Source organism: Balearica regulorum, chromosome 12, assembly GCF_011004875.1.
Source record: "Balearica regulorum gibbericeps isolate bBalReg1 chromosome 12, bBalReg1.pri, whole genome shotgun sequence".
Classification (NCBI taxonomy): domain Eukaryota; kingdom Metazoa; phylum Chordata; class Aves; order Gruiformes; family Gruidae; genus Balearica; species Balearica regulorum.
Window position 1 is genome coordinate 10,356,178 of NC_046195.1, and position 21,760 is coordinate 10,377,937.

The 21,760-nt window shown below is 47.4% G+C and overlaps 1 long non-coding RNA gene across 1 annotated transcript; it reads right to left on the minus strand.

Annotated features, from left to right (window-relative positions):
• Positions 1–359: 359 nt before the first annotated feature.
• LOC142603536 (uncharacterized) lies at positions 360–15,505 on the minus strand. Its single transcript, XR_012837488.1, has 3 exons — positions 14,910–15,505; positions 13,704–13,863; positions 360–748 (listed from the first exon to the last, which is right to left on the minus strand). It is a non-coding gene; the product is annotated as an uncharacterized LOC142603536 (long non-coding RNA).
• Between the last annotated feature and the right edge of the window lie 6,255 nt (positions 15,506–21,760).

A 21,760-nucleotide genomic window follows, 5' to 3' on the forward strand; every position in this document is an offset into this window, starting at 1 on the left:
CTCTCTACTAGTAGTACCAAACATGATTTAAGATAAGTTGAACTCACTCCCTTCCTCCATGTACACCCTCCTCCACACTATATACACACATATTATTTCAGAACAAAAATCCTCCTTGTGCAAGCAGTTGTCCATATTTCAAAGCATTCATGTACAATTGCTAAAAGAATCTGCAGAGCAGCCTCCAGTTTTCCATTGGTAGCCTGAAAAGGTTAGCAAGCCAAAGAGGTCTCACTACTATTCCCTCCTCCTTTTTAGTCTGCATTTTAAAAAGCAACTGCATGAAGCATAGTAATACACATTAACAAGGAGAGAAAGCTAATTTTAAATCAGAAGAAAAACTGTGGACAAAAGTTTAAAAGTCTTTGCAACCACTGAATTGTTAATTGAAAGTGAATGTGTGATAGAAGATAAACATTTTCAGGTAGAGATTGGGTCAACTGACAGATTTGCTAGCTTCTTTAGAATACCACATTGCAACAGCTTTTATACTGTCTTTATGGAAAACTATCAGTTTCCAGCTGGGCTTGGTGGCAACCAGATCAATGTACAAATTTTGAGGTGGCCCAGAAGCCCAGGCTTGGATTTGTTCTTCTTCCAGTGACAGAAGAAGTTGCTAGTTTAATCCAAATCCATGGTCTTCGTTCAGAAGAGGCTCCAGCTTCTCTTTCCAAGTACCTTTGTGGTTAAGGCTTTTTCAGGCTTTGTCCCGTGTCTGCCCAAATGCCACGCCATTCCAATGTATGCTCTTAGTTAAAAAGGAAGAGAGGAAAAAAAAAAAAAGCCAATTCATCCAATTCTTTTGTTTCTAAAATACGTTATTAACTGCCCAAGGAGGCTATCACTGATTTCTCAAGTGTCCTTGGGTGCACTTTGGTGCTGAAATTCCTTTCCTGGGGATTTGGGGGTAGCCTCCATTCACCTTGGAGAAGACATGTGCCAATTAGAGAAGGATTGAGTACAAAGTTCAAAGATTGGTCAGTGGCAGTCAGCTTCGTTAACTAGTGAGTCTCATTTCAAGAGAAGTAACCTAACTCCTAACTCAGGAGATATCACACCATTCATTCATTCCTCTATAATCAAGCTTCAGGCCCCCACCAGAGTCACTGAGCAACTCACGGACATAGAAGAGTTCACTGCCAGGCTGGCCGCTGCACTTGCCCCAGGAACAGAGGGGTCAGTGTGAAGAGCCATGCTGCCACCAGAAACCCCAAATCCTCATTACATGCAAACTCTAATTAGCAGCACTAGGGTTTAAAGTTATGAGCACCAGATGCAGAGTGCTGGGCCCTGCCCCGGCACGGCCAAACACAGCCTGCGTCCATGCCCAACATTTCCTTAACCACATGGGCTCCATAGCTCAGTATTTCTAGATGAAACTGGGCAGTCGTGCTTCCTGAAGGCCACACAAGTGGACAAACTCCCCTCTGGCTCTGCAAAGGCCACATGCCCCACTTGAGGAGCTAACAAATGCTCTCAGAAGTGCTGTGTCTAACTTAGATTTCGAGTAACAGCAGCAAGGCTTACATAGTTGTTTATCAGTCAAAAAAAGAGGGGTAGGTTTTTTATAGTCTAAACTTTATGAAGTGATAAAGATCTATGAATCATCTAACATGCAGTTTATCTACAGACAAATAGGATTAAAAATAGAGCAAGTAGTTTCGTCTCTCTTTTTTTTTAAATTGGAATGGAAACAAAAAGAAAGCTGGCAGATGAGGAGAAAGAAGGCTGCTGAGGATGCTAAGCACAAGGCTATGGCTGAGGACTGCAACGAGAGCTTCCTCAATTATTGTATCTCCCTGATGAGAGGCCAGATCTTGGGTACTCTCAAGTGGCCCTTTTCTGTAATGAGGATTTCAGTATTTGGCCTATTCATATTTTTCATTTCTCTGCACTTGGTCCAGGAAATCACAAGGCTTGGCATTTTACCACTGGAATCGATGCAAAGACTTCTGCCTTTTAAGTGCTTGGCTCTGCCTCAGAGTTTTTTAATCTTTCCTTTCCTAAATGTAACTGATTGACGGGAGTGTGCATCCCTGGGTCAGTTTTCAACTCATGATCCAAATAGCTCCTCTTACCTTGGAAGAAATCCCAACAGTTTCCCAAAGAATTTTCCTTATGACAGTCTGGAAACCCTCCTTGTCAATAAATAATTTCTACCAAGTGAAACACTGACAGAGCTACTCCGCTCAGCTAACTACACTGTGAAACATTAACCTCCTTCCCTGCCTCGTGGTGGCAGAGACCGTGTTTTGCTGCTTCATGACCCATGAGTGACCTCGCTGTGGACTCCCGTATTTTCAGCACACCTCCTTGAGGTTCGAGATTGAGTTACGCAGCACTTACATTTAAAGAAGCAGATGGGGGAAAGCAACTGTCATTTCTTCCTTGTCTGTACTAGGCATTACATACAGTGAGAGGGGCCAGATGGTGCCAGCACCATCTCTTCCTCATCCAAGGATGCTCGGTTTCCCCAACACCTCACAGCCTGGCAGCGGTGCTGCCTGACGCAAGGGGCCCTGCCTGCCATCACCTGGGGATCTTGCTGCTCCAGCACACTCAGAAGAGCTTTGGCTTCAGGGGCTGGGGAGGAAGAGGAGAAATACGCTGCCAAGGAAAGTGAGGGCAGATGCCCGCTGCAGAACCAGCTGGCTATGGGACCACAGAGGCCACCCCCACGTGTCCCTGACAGAGCTCCCCGGACACAGCCATGCCCAGCAGTCGGTAGCACAGTTGGGCAGCACCAGCAAGTCAAGTAGCACCACTGTCACCTCAGAGGTCTCTGAGGCTGAGTGACATGGGTGGCACATGCTTGAATGCCATTACATGTTCAGTTGTGTCTGCAGTGAGACAGGGCACAAATTTGCAGCTATTGCTGCTGGGCAGGAACCGTGACACTGGAGACACCAGGGCTGTTGTTCCACAGAGATCCAGGACCTTGTGATAAATTCCTGAGGGTTTCAGAGGGTGAGATGCTCTGGGATACCCCTCCTCACTCCAACAACCCCACCAGAGAGGGTTTGCCCAGGAGAAGGTCATGCATGATGCCAGAGCAGCACATGGGCAGGAGCCACCTCACCAGTATCCTAATTGACACCTATGCCTCTGTCTCTTCCCTATCCATTCCTTCCAACCTCACGCCTCCACTGAGTAGTTTCTCTACACCCACACTTCTCCACACCCACAATTCTCTCTCTTCCACCTGCAATAATACGCAGCCTGGCTGTGCTGACAAGCCCGTGCCACACTATTCACTCTTGCTAGCAAGCCCAGAAAAGGAAGCCTCATTCAGGCCACTACTCTTGGGGTACAAACCAAGCAGAGGACCAGATCTCTCTGCCTTATCTCCAGAGGAGCTTTACACCTGGTGGCATTGCCCTGCACAAGTGTCTATCTCAGGAGGGCTGCATGGCTTTGCCAAGCTCGCACCAGCAGCCCAGAGGTATTTAGTAATTAGGATGCTTCACTCGAGCAAGAGACGTTGTTAAAAGAGACAAGTATTGAAGAGTGTTTTGTGGAAAAGGCTGGGGAAAGCAAAATAAGCCAGTTTAATGTTCTCATAAAGAGCACTGATCCAGAAAAAAAAAAAGGAAAATATTTTTCTTTTCATTGAAAAACAATCCAAAACAAACCCCACTTTTCCTTCAGTGCAAGTAGACCGCACAGCCTCCTGCAGAAAGGCTGTTGCAGCCCTTCGAGCTGGCCCAGACTTGACAGTGCTGCACTGGGAGAAAGAAAAAAAGCCAAAACCAACAAACAAAAACCCCACTCTTACTCAGAAGCCAGCCCTCTGCCTGCAACCTGCACACACTAGTCACAGCACAACCAGGACATCCAAGGAGAGATTAGGTCAATTTACGGGAACAAGCTCGCACAGCTCAGAGTCTGCAGCTCCCTGGAGGTCCCCAAGCTTTCACCAGGGCTGGCCAAGTCTGGCACGAGCAGGTCCCTCTCTCCCCCTTGTGCCCTGGTTTATTTTTGGAGGTTGTGCTCCCAGGGGCCCTGGGCAGCTCCTGAGGGACACAGGGAGCAAAGTACATGCCATGTCCTGGCACAAGGTAACAAAGGGCCCTAAGCTGCACCGTGCTTCCAGGTGTGAGACTCAGATTTTGGGCATGCCTATTACGAGGTGTCCAGTACCAATCTGCAAGGCTCAGCAGAAGAAATCCAAAGGAAAAGCTCTATGGCCCTTGGCTGTCTTAATGTCCAGTTAGCACTTCTACTTATGAGAGCTGCTGCTGCCCGGCCAAGTACCTCAGTGTGGAGCACCCACCACAGGCTGATAATGCTGCAGATTTGGCACCTGGGCCTCAGCACTGCCACCTGCGTGGACTGCTCTGCTTGCTGGGTGCTGGCCACCGGGCGAGTCCTCAGCTTTTTGCCAGCTCAGCACGAAGGAGTTGTCAGTGGAGCTATCTATGGAATACTGTCTTGGCTGACACCTCCTTCCAGAGCTTGTGGCTGAACTCTTGTTATTTTGCCTTCAGCACCAGCAGCTCTCCTACTTGCAACAGAGACGCTAAAGCAGGCTGAGATATTGCTTGAGAAACCCAGCTCTCTGCTCTACCTGCTTTACCCGCTCAGCCTCCCTTACAGCCCTTTCTTGGCCCAGCTAAAGTCATTTCAACAACTTGGATGGTAAAACATTTAGCCTTAAGGTCACAGCTGGGAGGAAGCTGTAACAGGGCACCATAGACACGACCATCCTTATACAGTCCTACAAGTTCTCTGAAAATAGGTGGTTGCACATAAGAGATGATGTTAGTGCCTGCTGTACATGCCCAATCTTGAGAGGTAAATCCATAAGGAGCAATTCACCCTGCTGCATACTGAATTGACCCAAGAGGTTTGGATGTGTATATTCAGAGGCTGGAAGTGTAACATTCACAACAGATACACCACCCCAAACGTGGAGATATTTCTGCCACATCTTCACTGTAGTGGGCTCAGTCTTGAGCCTGTAAATGAACAGTGCCTAAGGCTAGTGAAGAAGGTAGCAAAGTCTCTCTCAGGAGCTGAAACTATAAAACATACAACTGTTACAGGGAAGGGGAACAGGGGAAAGAGGAAAGGGAAAGAAGGAAGGGAAATAATTCAACAGAGGTTGTATTGTGCATGAGGATCAAGCAGCTTAAAGTGCCATAAAATCCTGTATACAAATGTGCTTGCAGTAAAACAAATTAGCAGTTATTCTCAGGGAGACCGTAGCTACCCTCAGTGATTATTACAATAGCCAGAATGATGTGGAATTTTTTCCTTTTTGAACCTGATGCTATCAATAGTGGTATGTACCTGTATACTTACAGAATACTTTAGATCAGCATATTAAGTTCAAATGGAAACTGTTTAATACGTTTATACACCCAGGGCTTTGTTCAATAACCATTTGTCATGGTGAGATAAGGGACAGAACTGAATGCAGCCATTAACTGTCAATCAAAGCACACATTGGTTTATTCATGGCTCTCCTTACCCCTGGGAAAGGATAAACAGTTTAGATAACCCTCAATTAAATCTCTCCAGGACCACCTAGTCACAGATTTGCTTTTGATATCCTACTTTTAAAACCATTTGTCCCCATCTACTGAGTTTACTACAGGTAGAGTTGGTGCAGCATTACACTTTTTTATTTTAATCCTTGCTTTTGCCAGAAGGTTAGTCAACATCTTGAGTCCTACCCCACTTGCTTAGACAAAATCTGACTGATTGCAAAGATGAATGGGGCTCATTTCCTCATTTTGTCCCTTGGGACAAGAAACATACTTAATAATGCTCCTGGTTACATATGGCTCATATATACTGCTAGGGCCTTCCAGTGCTGCCTGTTCCGGAGCAGATTTCCTGTATCACAGACAGCTTCCCATTTAAACAGGCACACACTTCCTTCCCACCATGCAGGTGGGACTGTACGTACCTACAATCCTGCATTATTAAGCCCGTATCTTCTGAGTGGGTCACAAGGGCGCATTGGAAGCAAAGAGGCAGTGTTTAAGCTGTGAAACAGTTATTCTTTCATCAGGGCAGCAGTGAAACCAGCACTACACAGATCCACAGAGGAAACTCTGCCATAATAAGCTTAGATCAGAGTCCCGAGTAAGTGGAAACATGCCAGTTAATGACTTCCAGCTCCAGCATGGAGAGCACACTGGAGGAGGACAAATGGAGCAGTGTCTGTCCTCAGCTTGGGAAGTCACAGAGCTCCTTTCTTCTAGATGCTCCATTTGTGTGTTTGGAGAGGGGGTGGCTTTAGGGATGGACACACACAATGACAATTAGAAACATGCCGCATACTTGGATCTCAAATCCAACAGGCTCCTCCCACATTTTGTAGTATTTATAGTTGGCTCTTCATTTAACCTGTTACAGGACAGAGCTATTACATGACTTCGGACGATGCAGCAAGTCCTGAGACCGGTACTGATTCTCCCTGGGGGCTGGGAAGGCAAGGAAGGGAGCGGGGGGATGGAGGCCCACCACCTGCACTTGGGTCCCTTCCTTCCTAATCACAAACTTCAGCCCAAGCACTTCCAAAAGTTACTGAACTTGTCATGGAATAAAGGGCACAGCCACAACCTTATCCTTCACAGGACACAGAGAAATCCTCCAGCACGCAGCCAAGGCATCCAACCAGGACTACAGGGCAGGGGAAGGGAAAGAAAACTACATCTGTGACCTGCCAGTGGATTAACATTTAAATAAAGATCAAGCTCAGCGATATACAGCCCTTTCAAAATTAAAGCTTGATAGGAGCCCAGATACTACCCAGGCGGCAGGACCAGTAACTACCTGGGAACCAGCAACAGGCCCACAGCCAAAGAGAAACAGGTCAAGAGTCTCTAAGGTTCAACCACTATAGTCAACACACAGAACCAAAAGGGCCAAAAAGTCTGCAGGACCGTACAGATAAGCAGCAGGACTGCTGCAGGCCGTGCTACTGCTCCTTATCATCATCCCCACTAAAGAGGGTTGACTGTTTCCATGTTTCTCAGATGTCCACCTTAACCATTCACGGCTCCCATAGTCAGAGGGAAGTTTGGGACTGAAATCCCACGCTCCCACTCTTTTTGCCATTAAAAGACCCAGCCATGCAATTCCCATGGTCTTCAGCAGGCCCTCAGATTTGAATGTCCCTGGTAGGATCATGTCTGCTCTGTCCTACCTCTCTCCTCCACCACTCCTCCAGAGGCTAAGCCCCCCATCTCTTCAGCCAGGGCCACCCCGAAGGGCTGACGGTCAATGCATTACCAGGCAGCCAGGTAGTGTGTGCTGCGAGGGATCACTGCCACACAGGGGACGAGGTTAGGGTGCCCTTGCTGGTGGAATGATCCAGCCAGATGCCAGCCAGAGGCCCCTCAGATAAAACCTCCAGATAAGGCTGGAGAGGTAGAAGGATGAGAAGCAGAAGGATGTGCACTGCCTCTGCTCTTGCTGAGAGACACCTTTATGCTCCAGCACCCTGGGAACTGAAAAGAGTGTGTTCTGGGGCTGAACAAATCTGAAACTTTAACTGTCAGAAGTTTGTGCAAACAGTTCTGCCTGGTTCTTTTGCAGCATGCGAACCTCGCTTTGAGCACAGGTTTCCAACCAAAACTCAAAGCAAAACTGCTGAAACCACAGGCTTTTACAGAATCTCTGCCCAAAATAACTACCTTACCGCAGGTTTGCTCAAAATTCAAATCTCTCTTGCAGGCAGGGCACAGGGTTTCAGGTTGGTGAGGAAAACAGCAGCCGTGGGCTCCAGGGAGAAGGACTAAGGCAGAGAGAAAAAAATCAAGTCAGGAGCCCAGCCCTGCTTGTCTGAGCAGCAGTCCGTACTCGGTGCAGCCAGCAGCTCTGCACATCTATCGCTTGAACCATCAAACCTGTTCCTCAGCTGTCAGCATTTCTGAATGTAATTCCCTGTAAGTAACGATGAGGTCCTTTACCTTAATTACCACATCTGTTTGCTGCCCACTGGGAATAAGGACCGTAAACCTTTCCAACACTTGCATGGGCACTTGACGAGCTTTCTGCTCCCTCTGCTTTGTGGCCACCCTGTGGGTTGAGCACCCCACAGTCTGCCCGTGCTCCAGCCATGACCTTGTGCCTTCCTGCTCTGTTGTAATCCAAGCTGGGAGCCTACTTCACTTACTCTTTTTAGCAGCCTATTCTCCTTATCTGTTATAAACTCAGCAATGCTAAAAACGCAGGACACAATAGCACTTGGATGGGACACCCCACGTCAGGAATAGCTCCCTGGCTCCCTGAGCAGGACTGCGGCTTGACAAACCTCGCTTGAAAAACACCATTGCAAGCCTTGGAGAATGTGGGAACAACTTCTCCCTCCCGTATGCTAGGTCTGCTGCTCTCCTCCCTGGATAGAAGGCCGTTCTGTGCCTCTCGGGCACCGTTCAGGGCTGCCAGAACAGCCAGAAGCTGCTCGATGCTTCCCCCCCACCCCCCCATAAACCACAGACAGAAGAAAACCACAGAGGGAAGAAACGCCTTAAATCAGCATTGGAGATTTGGCTACTACACTTCAGTTCTCTCCTATTCTTTTTAACCAGGCAGATTTATAGCAGAGATAAGCATATGCTTAAACAGTTTGCTGAATCAGAATCAAAAGAGTACTCAGATTCTCCACTCAAAAGTTGCTTTGATACCTCAGTTATGCTATTCACTTAAGCAGTAGATGTAAATGAAATACATCTTTCCATGCTTTTGATGCTGATAATTCTGTAGGAAAGACTGTGTATCCCATCTCTAACAGAATTTGTTTTTCATCAGCAAGACCAATGCTGCTGGGTGGTACAAACGGGCAGTCACCTTGTCAGAAGTGACACTAACAGTCGACGGGCTTTGGTCCCCAGCAGTCAGGCTGCTAAAGGCAGTTTGGCAACTACCTGCTCTTCAAAGTACTCTTAAATCTCTGGTCTGAAGACACAGTCTAGACTAAAAAAAGCTTTGACATAACAGCCCCTTCTCTAACACCACATTTTCTCAGTGCAGTAAAAATGATAAACTTTCCTAGTAAGAGTACTTTTGCTGGCAGAGCATCTCCCAGTTCAGTAAGTAAAATAATAACCTAAACAAGAAAAAAATCACGTTGATTTAATTATACACCTACAATGGGATTTTAATGATACAGAAATGGCATAGCAGAAATCTTTTCTTTAACCAGCATTTCCTTATTATCATAAGCCTCTAATGTAGACCTGGCCTTAGGGACTTATGGGACAAATTTAAGCCCTAAGTCACTTTATGCTGGAAAAATCTGTAACTGTTATCCTTTGCAGATGCAGAAGCCAGTGCACTCTGTTACACAAAGCAAAATCACTTGCTTTGTTTTGGGTTTTGTTGTGGTTTTTTTTTTCTTTTTTTTTTTAAAGGCTACTGTTTACTTGATTTTAATTTTTCCCCTTACAACAGAGAACAACCCTAAAGAGTTTTGCAGACAGCTTTTCAAAATAAACATGCAAGGTCACACTGCTGTGGGGAGGAGGGAAAGAACAAGCTCTGCTTCTCAGAGCCAGGAAATGAGTTCCGGGGGAGCAGGAAGCCCCGCAGCGAGGGTGGCAGGTCCCCAGGAGCACCCGAGACGGGGCTGGCTGCGGTTCATTTCTGAAAAGCTTTTATTGAGGAAAAAAAACCCAAAACCCAAAACAAACCAAAGTGAGGCTTACATTTGAAGTTACTTACACATGGCTTTGTGTTTTAAAAATCATCGCAGGAACAATAGTACTGTAGGATATGACCCACTTGGTTACACATATACTTCAGTGTATGCAATCCAACATTGTGCTGTATGTCTATTTTTTATATGTGTGTGAGCTGAAACCCTACATTAATTTCTATAGTTAATGACAAAGAGGTTGGTGAAGGACAGCAAAAGCAGCCTCCATTCAGGTAAATGCTCGTCTGAGTTTCAACACCAGTCACATAGGAAGTTTGCAAAGTAGGCCTAGAGGAGTAATTAGAAGAGGTTGACCTCAGTGTTAAAACATCCTTCCTTGCATTTTCTCCTTGAAGGGCAGATGATTGCATGCAATCAAGTTGGAGCAATTAAAAAAAATTACCATTCCAGCGGCTGAAAAGTACCACCCTGATCAGTTTAAACTCCCTGCAGCAGGTGAGTGGAGGTGTCCTGTCTGATTATGCAGTGGGAACACAAGCAACGCCAGTTTGTGTGTCCTTGCCGAGGGAGACAACACTTCCCTACCAGCGCAGGTGTTCACCCGCGATGGTCTGGCCTGTGGCATGGGTTCTTCGAGGGGTCCCTTATGGCGTCAGATACGGGACTTCCCAAATCAGACAGGGAGGGGTTGGATTTCTGCTCTCCCCTTGGCCATGCTTTGGCAGCAGTGAATTTGGCAGCAGTGCCAAAGCACGGAGGGACATGCTGTGCTGCGAGGAGGTGGGATTGCTGGGTGCTGGATCAGCTAAGGAGCAAAATCGCCATTCCCAGCTACAACACAACGCAGCAGTTTGGGGAAAGCATCATTTTGCACAGGGCAGAGCCCTTCCTAGTGCAGAGCGGCAGCAGCCTGGGGGTGCTGGGTGGGAAGTGGCGATGTCTTTCTCTTACGTAGACTACTACAACTGTATTAAAACCAGTGAGCAGTTCACTCCAGCTAAGTTCCACCCAAAGTAACCAAATATTATCCTGCCCTGCTCATGTTTGTTTTGCTTCAGCCTCCTGCTTTTCTCCCTTGTTCTGACAAGGAAAGGCCGGGGTGAAAAGAGGGAAAACATGTTTTCTGCCTTCTTTTGAACAACAGAGGATTCTGCAATACACTGACATGTGAGGCAGCAAATACCAGGAAGGGCCAGAACAGCATGAAACCCCTTTGGCCTGCTGAAGCTGGCAAGAGCTTTACCATTGACTTTATTAGTGCTGTATGGGTAAAGCCAGGGACTGCTTATGCAATAGTGGCTATTTTATGTCTGAATGAGGGGTTTAATTAACATTGATCATGCCGGCCACAGCAAATTTTTTTCCATTTAATCAACTAAAAAAATCATCCCTTCCCAAACTGTTACAGTCTATCAGAATAAACACCAATTTGGAGTCTATACGTAGTTTTAGAACTAGGGGGAGGAAGTAATTTCCCTTGACATTTCCTCTACATAACCTTAATACAACGCAATAAACAATTCCGTTATGCTACTACCATTGTTACTAAATCTAGCATTGAGATGCTGCTTTTCTAAGGAAAAATTCAGGCATGAATTTTCAAGTCGTATCATCACTCAACAGCTTTCCCACCACAATACCAAGTCCTTTCCTAGACAGAAAGGCTAATGAGTCCCTTCAGATAATGGCACCAGTTTTGGCTCATTTCCACAGAAATAGAAAAGTCAGTGGCAGGGCCAAGTGGGTAAGAAAGTCTCCACATTGCAAAAAGCTGAGCAATCCTGTGAGACGCTGAGCTGCTCTGGGTAGGGGCTGAGGGCACGCAGCCCTGGGCAGAAAGGCTTTAGCATCCTGCAGGATCAAGCTGTTACTACTGAATTCCTCTCTTTTGCAATCTGTCAGGGAACAGCTGTGCCAATGTGGAAAAAATCCCGGAAAGTTACCGAAACAGTCTTACTATTAAAGACTTCATGTTTCCACTGCAAACGGATAAAACTCCCAGTGAGATTTCTGGTGTCTTTTAAGGTCAGTGTTTGCGGCATTACAAAATATCAGGCGGTCTGTGATGCTGTACTCATGGATTTTGGGAACATTTTTAAGACTAGAAAAAAATTGCAACTCGCTTGTTGTGATTTACACCACTGCTTGCCCGTAAGCGTACATAACCCTAATTTACTGTCCTTTCTGCCACTTCGCAGTACTGATCTGACTTCTGTTTCCTTGTGTGCTTCCCTTCTGACTTTGCCCCAGTTTGATCTAGTGACTGGGGCTATTTTAAAACAGTCTCCAATTGCCTGAATTTGAAATCCCTAATGAAAGGGACTGCAGTGACATGGTATGGCACTGCACAGCACTCTGCTACCTTTGGCTGTCAGGATATTCTGTTCCTGCTGTTCAAACTGGCAATCCCAAAATGAAGGGTTTAAAGAGAGGCATCACAGCAGCCACTGTCATCTTCCTTCATCTACACCAGTATCCCCTCTGAGGTGGGGGGAAAGATTGCAGACAGCAGAATTAGCTGTGCTGTCTCTCTCTGAACTGCGTTGCTTCATTTTTTCCATAATCACTAGTATATAATATCCCTCTTGGGAAAAAAAAAAAAAAAACCTTTTATGAACAGAATTGAGGATCACTTCAAACTGAGAGGGTTTTTCCCCTTTTTCATCACTCTAGAAATGCACTCTGGATCAACAGATTTTAATATCTCTCTGGTGAGGAGAGATCAGACACTAAATGGCATTCCATGCAAGTGAGAACTCATTACTGCGAAGCTGTTGTTTCTTGCCCAGCCAGTTAATTGAAGCCTATAAAATTTCCATTGTTCAATCCTGGAGTATCTCACAGGGTATGCCTGGAGAAGGCAAATCCCAAACCCTCATTCACTGGACTGATACATGGGTTCCCAAACATGCACAGGATGGAAAAGTAACCCAAGACTGTGCCACCTGAGCAGGTTCTGTCCAGGGATCTCCAGCAGAGATTTTAATCCCATCTGTGGAAGTAAAGACACTGAGAGGTGAAGTCACTTGCCTTGAGGCATGCAACAATTTAGTTGCAGAGCTGGAAATAAAACTGAGGAATATGAACATGCTGGACCATGCTATAATCAGCAGATGATATTGCTTCCAAGTTCTAATTAAAGAGCTGTCATTACACAAAAAGCATTTGTAGTTTGCAGTAAAACTGATAAAGCTCAATAGTCTGGAGTACTGGAGGGAAGGCATATGTTTATTAAATCTTCCAGAGATGATAATATACTCTTCTTTTTCAGTCTGCCTCAGCCCCTGTAGCTAGCTGATCCCAGCTATGAGGTCTCTCTCTGCTCTAACAAACCCAGGATCCTGCCAGTCCAAATTAAGTAATGCTTAAAATATATAGTCTACATTACAATTTCCTACCTGAGACCGTTTGTGTGAAAGGAACTGCACCGTAGCACTCATGAAATAGATAGAACAACCAGTGGGAAAAATAACAAGTCTGGGAGAAAACAGAAGCGGCTGATATGCTGCAGCCATCATTAACACAGCTGGCAATGTTTAAATGCATGAAAATAGGTGGTAATCCAAATATAAATAAACCCATTTGATGTCTTGGGCATGCAAGTGCACACACAGACACACACGAATACACACATTTCTCTGCAAAGGGATCTCCCACCTCCAGCTAACGCCGTGCCTAGCACGACTCCAGCAGCCGCTTGGCATTGGATCAGTGGGCTCAGTGCCACTGCTCCTGCTTCTGCTGGGGGCTGCCTCATGGGGCCCATGGGCACCATGGGGCCGGCGGCATCATGGGGCAGTGGCAGGACTCTGCTGCAGCTGGCCACCAACGCGTGCGCAGGCAGTGTGTTTGGGTTGGGGGGAAGGTGTGCCCAGCGTTGCTCAATGCCAATGCCTCCGGCTGAGTGAGGAGCAACAGAAACTGTCTCTCTAGAGTCCTGTCCAGCCCTGCTCCTTCAGACAGACAGCAGCTCAACACAGACCATTGTGAAAGAGGAAAGGATGGGGCACGTGTACTTCTCCATGTTTCCCACAAAAATGAAATACCTCAAAGATTTTCTTACATTCCAATGATCACTTGGGTTTCTCACCTGGTAGGTGCAGATTGCTGTGAATATCAGGGGTGCAATCACTGCTGGGAGCACAAAGAAGCTTCACGTGCAGCCAAAGACCAGATGAGTTTGTGTGAACTGCGTCAAGCTACAAGTGACTGAGAGCTGGTGTGTCCCATAGCTTCCAGTATCTGGTTTGCTAAGGGGAAAAAAAATAAAAAAAAAATAAAAACGAGGCCTTCAACTGAGCTTGTTTTCAGGTCTTTTTCCCCCATGTGCCCTGGGATTCCAGGTATTGCCTTCCCATCACCAAAGCCTGCCATGGCACCTGAGCACGGCACTGGGCTCAGACCCAAGCCACGACCCAAAGTGAGGACTGCTCCTTGCAAGGCTGTTTGCATGCTGCTATTGTGGGCCCTGAGGAGAGCCTAAGGAGGCTGGTGCTTTATTTCTGTCACTCTCACCCTATGAATGTTCATGCTTGCTTCTGTTTCCCCCATGCAACCATGTCTGCAGGCCAAATGCACAGACCCTTCAGTTCTTGAAGCAGCAGTGGCTTTCAGTGAGGGGAAAGGTACCTCAACTGGGGGAAAGTGCCTGATGAAACTTCAGGATGGAACATTTTTACACCTCAAAAAGCAGCCAGGCCACTAAGCCAGATGATAAGCAGAGCTGGCATGCATGGCTGGAGACAAGGCCAGGTGCTCTGAGGAGGCGAGAGGGCTCAGGGAAAGCTTGCTAGGCAACAGCAAGTGCCCAAACGTGTGGGCAATACCTATGGCCACGCGCAGGGAGAGAGGCAGCAGCAGGCCCAGCTGGACGGGGAGGAAACACTCTCTGTAGGAACCCACTGCTCCCTGAGAAAAGTTTCTACCGGGGACGACCAGGCCCATCATAACTTGCAACTGCTAAATCCATTCCCTTGGCAAGGAGGGATGCCAACCAAGATCCATCCTCCTCACGTCCTCAGCCTGAAAGCGCGGGGCCCTCACGCCATGCTGCTCCGTGGGGCTGTGACAGGCCTGGGGCAGCTCCCAGGAGCTCCCCTCCCTGCCCGGCCTGGAGAGATCCTGCCTGCCCACCGGGAGCGGGAGTGGAGCGTGCTTTCTGTCCTGCACAGGGAGGCTGGAGACCAGATACCAGACCTGGCCCTTCTGGTTGCTGAACAGGCTGTACTGCAGAGGAGCTAGAGACCATTTTGTTGATAACTCTTTCTTGCCTTCTGATTCATGGCCAACGTCTCACCTGGAGCAGGAGCTTGCCACCAACAGCCAGCACGGCACTGGCCAGTGCCCGGGAGGGGGCACAGAAAGCCCCGGGTTTCCCTGGCTGCTCCTGGGGATGTCTGCCCAGCCGCCGCAGGAGTTGTACGGGGTTGAATGGACCAGGCCCTGGCAGCATGGAGAGGAAAGCTGGGAACCCTCCTGCTGCCTTCTCAAACTGAGTCATCTCCACAGGGGTGTTGCTTTTTTTAATGGTATAAAAATGAAAAATAGAAAATGCGGACCAGCAGCACTATGTTCTGTGGCACTGGTAACCAGGGCTGCCAAATTCTCCCTCTGCAGACGGCTGTCAGAAAAACGTCTGCAGTTGCAGTCTAGAGCCTGGCAAGGTCTCAGCTGCAGACAAGCCAGCCCCTCTCCTCTACCTCTATTTTTTTCCTTATTTGATCAAGTTTGACAAAGGCTGTGCCAGAAGCAGGTTTTAACGGTGACTCAAGCACACGTCAGCTCTACAGAGGCGCAGCACAGGCGTGTAGGCACCGGGGCAGCAACCAGGTAAAAACCAGCAAGCCCCACATCACTGCAAGCACGGTTACTCACAGCTGAATTCCTTCTACCTCCACCTTGGGATTTTGTTACGGGCACTTCTGGAGCACAAAAAAAGGCATCTTAGAAGGATTTCTCCAAAAGCGAAAACTCATACTGGGGTAAAGGTTCAGCTAGTGTTTCAGCGGAGCTCTACCGATGTTTACCACAAAAAGAGACAGAGAAAGATGAAATGCCTTGAAACAACACAACCAGAATTATCTGTAAGGTGCTCTGTGATCAAGGTGGTGTGCTAAGAACAAGGCGCATCAAAGTCTCTAGGAGATAAAGGGGAGGGAAAAAAACCCCAACCAAAAAAAAAAAAAAAACCAAAACCAAACCCAGGTACAGCTGAGGTCTTCAGCTCAGAATTTCAGAAATATTCAGAAAGAGCAGATGAGACAAAGGTTTGTGTAATTGCTCTTTAGACAGCAAATCGGCGCAGGTTTCGGGAACTGTGAAAGAAAAGCCAATTCTGCTGCAGTGCTTGTGAGGCGAGGCACGGGGTCTTTGCCCTCTGGGGCAGCTGGGTCCCATGACTTTGCTCTGTTCACGGAAGCTGGAGGCAGCCAGTTGGTGGGTCAGAGTATTCTCTGGAAAGCAGCAATGTACTTGCCACGGGCCACGGGCCATTAGTGTGTCCACTTGCAAGGCACGGGCCATTAGTGCGTCATTATGAGCAACAGAGTTGAGTTATATAAGTATCTATTCCCAATTACATCTAGCATAGTGGCTACTCAATCAGATTTCTTGGTCAGAAATCATCTTTGAACTGCTAGTTCCAGGGCTTTTTCTTTTTATGTTGATCAAACACATGTGTATGGTGGGGTCGCAGCCACTGGATTTCTCACAGACTCTGTTGTGGACCTCTCAGCTGTGTCACTGCCTGCTGCAGCTGCCGGGAAGGTAGAACAAACCCTTGTACTTTCATTACACTCAAGAGTAGCACTCTACATGCATACGTGCGAACAAGTTGAGGCTGCGTGTAGGGAAGTTCGTGCTTGGCAAAGAGAATTACAAATTTGATTCTAGCAGCACTAACCAGTTTGCCTTAATCAGACGAGGGGGTCACCAAAGTTACCAAAGGATTTAAAAAAGATTGGTTCCTGGCCTATACCCTAACCAGAATTCTTCCGGGTATGTTGTTGAGATAAGTTTCAGTCCTGACGGGGTGAAAACCAGGTACTGTATTCACGTTGGCAAGCCATGTGCCATGCATGGGGGACACAGACAGACCCAGTCCTCCCGCTCCTGCCTTCCCAACCACAGCTCACTTGGGGCAAGACAGGACTGCAAGGACCTCTAACATCTTGCATGCCTTCTGCATGACCAAAAGCAGAACATCTACACAGTCTGCGCTCCAGAAAAGGCACTCAGAAAAGAAAGAACTTTTTTCTCTGCCCACTCAGAAATAAAGAGATCAAGCGAGAAATCCTGACTCAAGTAAAATGAGCAGGACTTTGCTACTGATTTCAACAGGCCCAGCTTTTCACCCTGAGAGTCTGCTCTGCTGTTAAGTAAGGAGATAAGCTGCCAGCAGCAACAGTCTGGCCTCGGAAATCTGGAGGGGTTTGTTGGCTGATTGCAGAAGCAGCAAATGCACAGCTCAGCCACAGTGCAGATGTAACTTGCATGCCGCCCGCTTTCAGAAAAGCTGAGGGCTCCGTGTTGTTTATTGTGCAATAGGAAGACATTAATAATCATGCCTGATGATGTTTAAGAACGGAGATAAAATTCTCTATTATCATGGATTATCAGTTTGTCAAAGGGGATGCTGGCAGACAGAAGCTTTACTGGGATGAGGTTTGCATTTCAATGAGCAATCTGCACAGAGAGCTTTCAGCTCCTCCGCACATCAGATCCAGGCAGAAGCAGATCCATGCTGGAGTGTCCTTCCAAGATGCCCTGCAGTGCTCAGAAAGGTCTGTCTCCAGCCAGGTCACAGTCAAGGCTGTCAAGGCTAGAAATTATAGATGGCCTTAACTGTAGAAGATGCTGTGCTGCAGGGTGAGTAATTGGGGGTTTAGAAAAGCATGCTGAAAACAAGCGTATTTCCTGCCATTTATAACATGCCGCAAAAGTACAAACTGGAAGCACTGGCATAACGCTTAACTGTCACTGCTCCCTCAGACGCGAGGTGCTCAGATGGTCTCGTGAAGAGAATGGTAGGAGCACTCAATTCAGCCACCTTGAAAGGACTTGAGGGACTTTGCTGGGAGCTGGAGCCAACCCCAAGCACCCAGGTAAAGACAAAGAGAGTAAACATGTAGGTGAGCAGCGTCTCACCTCATGGGGCCTGTGCTGAGCCCCACACAGACAAACCCTGCTGCAAGCATGCTGCTGGTTGTCTAAACCAGTGGCGATGACAAGGGAACCGAGAGCGGCTGTTCCGGTGCTCCCAACCTCTCCCCAGCACCGCCCTCCTCCTCCCATCATGCTGCTCTACCCTACAGCCAGCCTACGAGGCAGACTAGGCTTGTCTAGCAGATTGAGGAAGGTGCCTAACGAAGGCTCTTCTTTTAGCAGTAATTTCTTTGCTGTTCATTAGACTTGCACGGTGCCTGGGAGTAGAATACTCTGAATTAGGTGCCTTTCAAGAGGCAGTAGTACCAGTACAAAACTTTGCACAGATCTGAACTTAAATCCAATGCTCAGCATGAAAAAGAGATTATCACCCTTCACATTTTCAAGTTGCTTTTAAAAACATACTTAGGTTTCCCTGAAATATTGTGCGTCAAGCAGCTGTCTCTTTGCTAAGCTACCAAGTATCTTGAGGCTCACAATGGAGTCTCGAGCTGACAAAGCTGCCTGTGCATGTGGTTGAGGAGGCTCTGGGACATGAAAGGCAAGCCACATCCCTGCTTTGGGCCTTATTTCTACCATCCACAAGACTCGCACAAGAGACAGTGTAGGCTGCATAAATTCTAATGGCCCGGAGGGGCTCAGTGCAGGAGGCTGCTGACAGCAAAATCAAATTCTTGTATACAACACCAACCCTCTGTCATACTTTAAAACAGACCTGAAAATGCTAGCAGCCACACTGATTCACAGTCACAAGACAAAACACCGGCTGCTCTCTGTTTGCTCTCCAGGATGCAGCCACCAGACTGTACATGAAGGGAGCATCTGCTGTGTGTGCAGGGAGTGCCATCGGCTCGGGCACACGCACACACACACACACACACTCCTCACGTGCACACATGCTCACCAGCTACAGCCTTACACTGTAAACACAAGCTGCTGCTCAAGTGCAACGCTTGGCTGAGCTCCCTTCCACCTCTATGGCACTCGACTAGTTCAGAAACAAGAAGGTTGCTGGGATAAAAGCAACCAGCCAGTATCCCTCCTGCTGCAGACCTGCTCCCACAAGGTTTCATACCTGACATTTGCATAGTGGTCTTTCCCATAGGGCCCCTACATGTGATAAAGGCATGTGTGCAAGGAGGGAAGCACCATTATCCCCATTTCTGAGGTAAAGGAACACAGTGCTTTGCACATACCATGAAGATCACATTTCCTGCAACAGAAAGGCAGGCATCCAGCCCCAGGCTGCTCCTGCCTCTCAGCAACCCTTCTGGCTGCAGATTCGGCGCGTTCCTTCTTGTGTTATTAGCCACAGACTTGGGGAGCAGGTCCTTTTGTATGGCCCTGACTTCACACTTGAAGCCTGTTCTCTCCCTCTTTAATTCTTTGTCATTTAGGCTAGATAACCCTTATTTCAGTTGTTCCATACAGAATATGATGCAGGGGAGTAATGCTGCTATTACTTTTGCTGGGGTTTGCCACTATTATTTTTGCTGCTCTTCGGTGTGATCCACCACTTTCCTCAACTAGAGCATGCAAAACCCAGACCCAGAATTTCAGCGATAGCTGCACCTCTGCTGAACATGGCTGGAGAATCACTTGCCTGGGTCTTACCAGGTACACTGCAGTTTATCTGAGCCAGTGCGACAGTCCCCTTGCATAGTGCCCCACTATGAAATGCAAATATACAGTTTCACTGCAACTAGGCAAGGCAAAGGCAGTCGGGAACTCAGGGAGGCAAGTGCAAGGGATGCTTCCTGATTGTATCCCCATTTCTCTCTGTGCCCATTTCTGCATGGCAGGGGAAGAGAAGGTTTGAAAAGTATTTCCCTTCGCAAGCCACCAGGTCCTGAAAGCCCCCCTGGCAAACACAGCCCCAGCACAGTTGCCTGCACCGAACAGAGGGCAGCAATGGCTGCAGCGGCAAACAATGTTTGGAGGCAGCAGAGCCCACATGCATTTAACAGACAAAACCTTAATAGACTAAGCACGCAGCGTGGGTTGACACAGCTGCCACCCTCTTGCTGTCTCTCTGCTCTCCACAAAAATGCACAGTTTGTGCTTTGCTGCCCGGGGCGGAGGAGATGCATTGCTGGCTGAGCTATATGCCTTCCCTTGCCTCAGCAGAGCTGCCCCAGAGCAAAGGGTCAAGGTTTAACCTGCCCCTCTCCAGCTCCCCTCGCTGCCCAGGGGCAGGACTTGCTCTCCCCAGTTAACACCGCTGGTACGCAGCCAGCTTCACAGATGGCCATGGAGTGGAGTTTTCAATACAAGAAAGAGTTGACATAACAAAAACCCTGCAGAGGCTGATTCAGCTCATGAACCTGCATCCCATTAAGCAAGTCATTTTTTCCAGTTGTTCAGCGCAGGAACCACGCGGTCGGGTACGGCTTCCCGGGCAGCGGCTGGCCGTGCTGAATCACCTCTCCAAACTGGACCAAAGTTGCTCCTTCTACACTAGGAAACAAGTCCTTGTAAAAACAAGTCCTTGTGACAAGCGCTTCCAGCCAACTTTATACTGAAGCCCCACTGGCAATCCAGTGCGTTTCATCCACTAGCAGCCCTCTCAAGAGCATGCTACTGCATTTTGGGAGTGATTCTGGCCAATGGAGACCTGCCTAATGCAAAAAGGAGGGAGTTTCTTAACGTTCCCAGCTGGCACCTCCCAACATCTTGCAGGCACTGTGCATGGTCCGGAAAACAACGGAGGTGGCTGTGATGCTTTGTGGGGTACAAGGGGCAGCACAGCTCCCGAGGACTTGAAAGGAGGCAGGCACCGTCTCCGGCTCTCGCACACAAAGCATTACAATCCAGAGCCAGGGCGGACAGATTAAAACCACCTTTCCCTCTTTTGTATCATGGCCTGGACTTACTCACACTGTCTCGCAGACAACTTCACACAAATCTGGTCCCTTTGAGATATTCTAACTCAGAGTACTAAAAGTTCTCAAAACCTAGTAAACCTACAGCTGGTGGAACAGCTCTACAACTGGTTTTCTCCTTGATCACTGCTGTTCATGAAGTGATGCAGTCTCCAGACAGGATGTGGTTTGTGCCATTCTGCATGTCATCCACAGAAGATGCATGACTGAAACAGTCATCAGCTGGGAGATTTCAAGCAGGACTTTAAAAAAAAAAAACAACCCCTCAACTTTTTTTTTCTAAGGTGGGTAGATATCCCCAGGGATTCGCAAAGATCCCATAGTAAATTAGGAATGAAATTCTTATCCAAAAGGATAGGTGGTAGGAACTGAATGTAACTGCATCTTTCTGGGATTGGCTGCCTTTGAAAATATGTCCTTTAGTCATTTAGTTCAAGCCACAGTTGCTTTTAATTTAGCTTGGGAGGCTCTAACTCAAGGAACAGCTCGTAATTACTACTGACATATATACTCCTCTCTGAAGTAAGACACACTGAATTGTGAGTTTTAGTAACAATAGGATAAATATTAACTGGCTAACCATTTTGCAATTGTTAAGCAAAGTCTAGAGATATGGGAGTTTGCTTAACAAAATAGTTCAGAGGAGTTTGCCATAGCTCTGGACATACTTTCAAGTAAAAGTCATAACCAGGTTGCGCTGGAATCACATGAAGATGATGGTAGAATTACCAGACTGTTTGAGGATTTGACCTCTGGAGCAGACTGATGAATGGTTTTGGATTGAAAATGAAGGCTCTTATCCAGTGTGCAAACACCTACTTGTTGGAAACATGAGGAGTCATGTAACTGATAACACCAAATCTGATAAAGATCACAGAGCTGATCCAGAGACACAGACAGATGCAGGATCCTTTCTGTGCTCTGACACAGTGTCAAATGTTGACCATGAAGCTTTGGATGACCGTTGGGTGTTTCACCAACTACTAACCTTTATAGAAGCCCAATACGTCCTGCTCACTTTCATGGGGCTCAGCCTCTACACCTAGAGATTTCTGCTGCCTTTTTTCTATTTTCTTTTACAGTTGACAGTTATCAAAAGATA